The sequence below is a fragment of the Scyliorhinus canicula genome, chromosome 12 (genome assembly GCF_902713615.1).
Source record: "Scyliorhinus canicula chromosome 12, sScyCan1.1, whole genome shotgun sequence".
Classification (NCBI taxonomy): Eukaryota; Metazoa; Chordata; class Chondrichthyes; order Carcharhiniformes; family Scyliorhinidae; genus Scyliorhinus; species Scyliorhinus canicula.
Window position 1 is genome coordinate 160,859,098 of NC_052157.1, and position 6,667 is coordinate 160,865,764.

Consider the following 6,667-nt stretch of genomic DNA (forward strand, 5'->3'; position numbering starts at 1 on the left):
ACGGGTACAGTACTGGTGGGGACGGGTCTGTCGCTGTATAACGCTGGGGTACAGTACTGGTGGGGACGGGTCTGTCACTGTATAACACTGGGGTACAGTACTGGTGGGGACGGGTCTGTCGCTGTATAACACTGGGGTACAGTACTGGTGGGTACAGGTCTGTCACTGTATAACACTGGGGGACAGTACTGGTGGGGATGGGTCTGTCACTGTATAACACTGGGGTACAGTACTGGTGGGGACGGGTCTGTCACTGTCTAACACTGGGGTACAGTACTGCTGGGGACAGGTCTGTCACTGTATAACACTGGGGTACAGTACGGTGGGGACGGGTCTGTCACTGTATAACACTGGGGTACAGTACGGTGGGGACGGGTCTGTCACTGTATGATACGGGTCTGGTACTGATATTGATCTGGAGACCCAGGTTCGAATCCCACCACAGCCTGTGTAGAATTTAAACTCATAGGGGCAGCACGGTGGCGCGGTGGTAGCACTGTTGTCTCACGGCGCTGAGGTCCCAGGTTCGATCCCGGCTCTGGGTCACTGTCCGTGTGGAGTTCGCACATTCTCCCCGTGTTTGCGTGGGTTTCGCTCCCACAACCCAAAGATGTGCAGGGTAGGTGGATTGGCCACGCTAAATTGCCCCTTAATTGGAAAAAATGAATTGGGCACTCTAAATTTATTTTTTTTTAAAAATTTAAACTCAATATAATATTTGGAATTAAAAGCTGAATGATGGCCATGAAACCGTTCTCGGTTGTTGTCAAACCCCATCTGGTTCACTCTGCCATCCTTACCTTGCCTGGCCTACATGTGACTCCAGCCCCAGAGCAATGTGGTTGACTCTTAAATGCTCTCTGAAATGGCCGAGCAAACCACTCGGGTGTATTCAAATGCTACAAAACACGAAAAAGGAATGGACCAGCTGGCATTGATCCAGGCACCGGAAACGGCAAACCCAGCCCTGCTAACCCTGCAAATCTCTCCTTACTAACATCTGGGGGATGTGCCAAAGCTGGGAGAGCTTCTCACAGACCAGCCAGCAACAGGCTGACACAGTCACACTCACAGAATCATAGCTTACAGATAATGTCCCAGACACCAACCTCACTATTCCTGGGTATGTCCTGTCTCACTGGCAGGACAGACCCAGGAGAGGTGGTGGCACAGTGGGATACAGTCGGGAGGGAGTTGTCCTGGGAGTCCTCATCATCAACCCCACAAAGTCCCAAAGCTTCAGGTTAAACATGGGCAACATAGAACATAGTGCAGATGGAGGCAATTCGGCCCATCGAGTCTGCACCGACCCACTTAAAGCCTCACTTCCACCGTACCCCAATAACCCCTCCTAACCTTTTTTTTGGTCACTGTAGGCAAATTATCATGGTCAATCCACCTAACCCGCACATCTTTGGACTGTGGGAAGAAACCGGAGGAAACCCACGCAGACACGGGGAGAACGTGCAGACTCCGCACAGACTGACCCAGCGGGGAATCGAACCCGGGACCCTGGTGCTGTGAAGCCACAGTGCTATCCACTTGTGCTACCGTGCTGCAAGAAACCGCCTGCTGATTATCACGGACTGGCCACCATCAGCTGATGAATCAGTTCTCCTCCATGTTTTCTTTATAATTTTTATTGTTACAAGTAGGCTTACATTAACATTGCAATGAAGTTACTGTGAAAATCCCCTAGTCGCCACATTCTGGCGCCTGTTCGGGTACACAGAGGGAGAATTGCGAATGTTCAATTCACCTAACAGCACGTCTTTGGACTGTGGGAGGAAACCGGAGGAAACCCACGCAGACACGGGGAGAACGTGCAGACTCCGCACAGACAGTGACCCAAACCTGGAATCGAACATGGGACCCTGGCGCTGTGAAGCAATAGTGCTAACCAATGTGTTGAACACCACTTGGAAGCACTGAGTGTGGCAAGGACGCAGAATATGCTCTGGGTGGGGGACTTCAATGTCCATCACCAAGAGTGGCTCGGTACCACCACAGACCGAGCTGGCCGGGTCCTAAAGGACAATAGCTGCTAGACTGGGACTGCAGCAGGTGGTGAGGGAACCAACAAGAGGGAAAAACATACTTGACCTCATCCTCACCAACCTGCCTGCTGCAGATGTATCTGTCCATGACAGTATCGGTAGAAGTGACCACCGCACAGTCCTTGTGGAGACAAAGTCCCATCTTCACATTGAGGATATCCTCCCATCGTGTTGTGTGGCACTACCACCGTGCTAAATGGGATAGACTTCAAACAGATCCAGCAGCTCAAGATTGGGCATCCATGAGGTGCTGTGGATCAGCAGCAGCAGAATTGTATTCAACCACAATCTGCAACGTAATAGCCCGGCATATCCCCCACTGTACCATTACCACCCAGCCGGGGGATCAACCCTGGTTCAATGGAGAGTGCAGGAGAGCCAGGCCAGGAGCAACGTCAGGCAGACCAAATTATGACCTGGTGAAGCTACAACAGAGGACTACTTGTGAGCCAAACAACAAAAGCAGAAACTAATAGACAGAGCTCAGCGATTCCACAACCAATGCATCAGATCCAAGCTCTGTAGTCCTGCCACATCCAGCCGTGAATGGTGATGGACAATTAAACAACTCACTGGAGGAGGAGGCTCCACAAATATCTCCATCCTCAATGATGAAGGAGCCCAGCACATCTGTGCAAAAAACAAGGCTGAGGCATTCGCAACAATCTTCAGCCAGAAGTGCCGAGTGGATGATCCATCTCGGTCTCCTCCGGAGGTCCCCAGCATTGGAGATGTCAGTCTTCAGCTAATTTGATTCACCCCACGTGATATCAAGAAACAGCTGAAGGTATTGGGTACTGCAAAAGGCTATGGGCCCGGACAATATTCTGGCAATAGTACTGAAGACTTGTGCTCCAGAACTTGCCATGTCCCTAGCCAAGCTGTTCCAGTACAGCTACAACACTGGCATCTACCCAGCAATGTGGAAAACTGCCCAGGTGTGTCCTGTACACAAGAAACAGGTCAAATCCAACCCAGCCAATTACCGCCCTATCAGTCTCCTCCATCATCAGCAAAGTGATGGAAAGAGTCATCAACAGTGATATCAAGCAGCACTTACTCAGCAATAACCTGCTCACAGACGCTCAGCTTGGCCTCCGCCAGGGTCACTCAGCTCCTGACCTCATTACAGCTTTGGTTCAAACACAGACAAAAGAGCTGAACTCCAGGAGTGAGATTTGAGTTACTGCCCTTGACATCAAGGCAGCATTTGGCCGAGTGTGGCATCATAGCAAAACTGGGGTCAATGGGAATCGGGGAAATCTCCCTGCTGGTTGGTGTCATACCCGGCACAAAGGAAAATGATTGTGGTGATTGAAGAACATCACTGCAGGAGTTCCTCTGGATAGTGTCCTAGATCCAACCATCTTCAGCTGCTTCATCAATGACCTCCCTTCCATCATAAGGTCAGAAGTGGGGATGTTCGCAGATGACTGCACAATGTTCAGCACTATTCACAACTCCTCAATAATGAAGCAGTCCATGTCCAAATGCAGCAAGACCTGGACAATATCCAGGCTTGGGCTGACAAATGGTAAGTAACATTTCTGCCACACAAGTGTCAGGCAATGACCATCTCCTACAAGAGAGGATCTAATGACCGCCCCTTGCCATTCAATGACATTACCATCGCTGAATCACCACAATCAACATCCTGGGGGTTACCATTGATCAGAAACTGAACTGAACTAGCCTTTGACCTGCCATAGCCATATTAATATTGTGGCTAGGGCAGGTCAAAGGCTAGGAATCCTACGAGTAACTCGCCTCCTGAACCCCCAAAGCCTGTCCACTATCTACAATGCACAAGTCAGGAGTGTAATGGAATACTCTCCACTTGCCTGGATGAGCGCAGCTCCAACAACACTCAAGAAGGTCGACACCATCCAGGACAAAGCAGCCCCGCTTGATTGCTCCTCCTTCCACAAACATTCACTCCCTCCACCACTGACGGACAGTGGCAGCCGTGTGTACCATCTACAAGATGCACTGCAGGAACTCACCAAGGTTCCTTAGACAGCTCCTTCCAAACCCACGCCCTCTACCATCTAGAACAGGGGTGGGCAAACTTTTCCGTGCAAGGGCCACATTCAGAAATTCACAATTCACAAAGGGCCGCATAGTATATTAAGTAAAATAATTACTTCACCCGGTTATGATTCTGGGCGCCTCATATAGAACATAGAACAGTACAGCACAGAACAGGCCCTTCGGCCCTCGACGTTGTGCCGAGCAATGATCACCCTACTCAAGTCAACGTATCCACCCTATACCAGTATGTAACCCAACAGCCCCCCCCCCCCATTAACCTTAAAAACAAATTTTTAAAAAAAAGTTTTTTTAAAAAAAATTTTTTTTTTTTTTTTTTTTTAATGACTTGGTGGGCCGCAGAAATACCTTTGGCGGGCCGCATGCGGCCCGCGGGCCGTAGTTTGCCCACCCCTGATCTAGAAGGACAAGAGCAGCAGATACCTGGGAACCCCACCACCTGGAGGTTCTCCTCCAAGTCACTCACCACCCTGACTGGGAAATATATCGGCCGTTCCTTCACTGTCGCTGGGGCAACATCGTGGAAGTCTGTCCCTAACAGAGTCCACAATCACATCATGAAAAGATTGTTCCATTTTTGATAGGTTGTGGGAAGAGATGGGTACCACAGGGTGCCCCCTAACCCAAGCACTCTGGTTAGAATACCAGCCAACAACGGTGAGGGTATGGGGGGCTGACAGCGGGGGGGGGGGCAACTGAAGGTCATGTGACAAAAACAGTCCCAAAGCTCTTCACAAAAAATCAATTACTTTTCAATGGTTACCTTAGCTGCAGATCTATCTTTAGCTCAGTTGAGTGGAGACAGAGTCGTGTTTTTCTCCGCTGTGGGGGTCAGGTTTAATCTTCTATGTTTTATTTTAAGTCCAGAATGTCACAAAGTCCAAATTGGCCCTCAAGATCTTCCATTTGTTTTCTGTTACTTTCTGGGTCACAAACATCTCACCTCTCTGTCAGTAAATGTTCTACAGCAAAAAAAACCCAGGGTGGAAAGTCTTTGTTTTGTTTGGTGAGAATGTAGCAGAACTAATGGGTGACCTCGTCACAGGGCACAAGTTTGACTGGGAATTAAGAACACTCCAGAGAGAGAGAGAGAGACCGAGACTTCTAAGATTCAATTTGGAAAAAGAACACTTAAAAACTGACAATACAGTAGTGATATTGGTGAAAGTAAGTGAACGTCGGACACACAGAATAATTATTTGGGGTCAGTATTTACACTCAGGGGAGAGGTCAGTGTGTCAGACATCCCAAAAACTAATATATAATAATAATAATCTTTATTATTGTCACAAGTAGGCTTACATTAACACTGCAATGTAGTTACTGTGAAAAGCCCCTTGTCGCCACATTCCGGCGCCTGTTTGGGTACACAGAGGGAGAATTCAGAATGGCCAATTCACCTAATAGCACGTCTTTGGGGACTTGTGGGAGGAAACCGGAGCACCCGGAGGAAACCCACGCAGACACGGGGAGAACGTGCAAACTCCACACAGTCACCCGAGGCCGGAATTGAACCCGGGTCCCTGGCGCTGTGAGGCAGCAGTGCTAACCACTGTGCCCCCCGTGCGGCCCAAAAGTCATCCACTATTTAAGAAAATGAAAGGAGACCAGAGAATGATAGAGCAGCTAGCCTAACATCTGGTGGCAGGTCAGTACTAAGGTCTAATTAAGGATACAATAATTAACAACTTCAGCTGAATGGAAAGGGTGTGGATTTTATAAGGGGGGGGGGCGGGGTTATGACTGACAAATCTGATTGTAATTTTGATGAGGTGTTTAAAGTGGTGGAGGGCGGAATATCTTTGGATGCTATTTATATGGATTTCCCCAGAAGGCATAGGATAAAGTCCCTGAGGAGAGGCTGTTAGCTGAATGTTGAATGTCATGGAACTGTGGGCAAAATATTTGACCTGGTTTAGAAATCGGCTGGGTGACCGGGGCAGAGAGTGACAGAGAATGGACAGATTGGCTAATCGGCAGGATGTGACCAGTGGTGTCCCACAAGAGCCTGGGTCAGGGCATCAACTGTTAATTGTATTTATTAATGACTTTGATGATGGGATAAAAAGCCACTGAGGACTCTGGGTCTGTACTCGTTGGAGTTTAGAAGGATGAGAGGGGGTCTTATTGAAAGTTACAGGATACTGCGAGGCCTGGATAGAGTGGACGTGGAGAGGATGTTTCCACTTGTAGGAAAAACTAGAAGCAGAGGACACCATCTCAGACTAAAGGGACGATCCTTTAAAACAGAGATGAGGAGGAATTTCTTCAGCCAGAGAGTGGTGAATCTGTGGAACTCTTTGCCGCAGAAGGCTGTGGAGGCCAAATTACTGAGTATCTTTAAGACAGAGATAGATAGGTTGTTGATTAATAGGGGGATCAGGAGTTACGGGGAGAAGGCAGGAGAATGGGGATGAGAAAATATCAGCCATAATTGAATGGCGGAGCAGACTCGATGGGCCGAATGGCCTAATTCTGCTCCTATCTCTGATGGTCTTCTGCAGGTTTGCCATTTCTCTTCTCTTTACTCATTCTCTCTCTCTCTCTCGGGTTCGTCACGG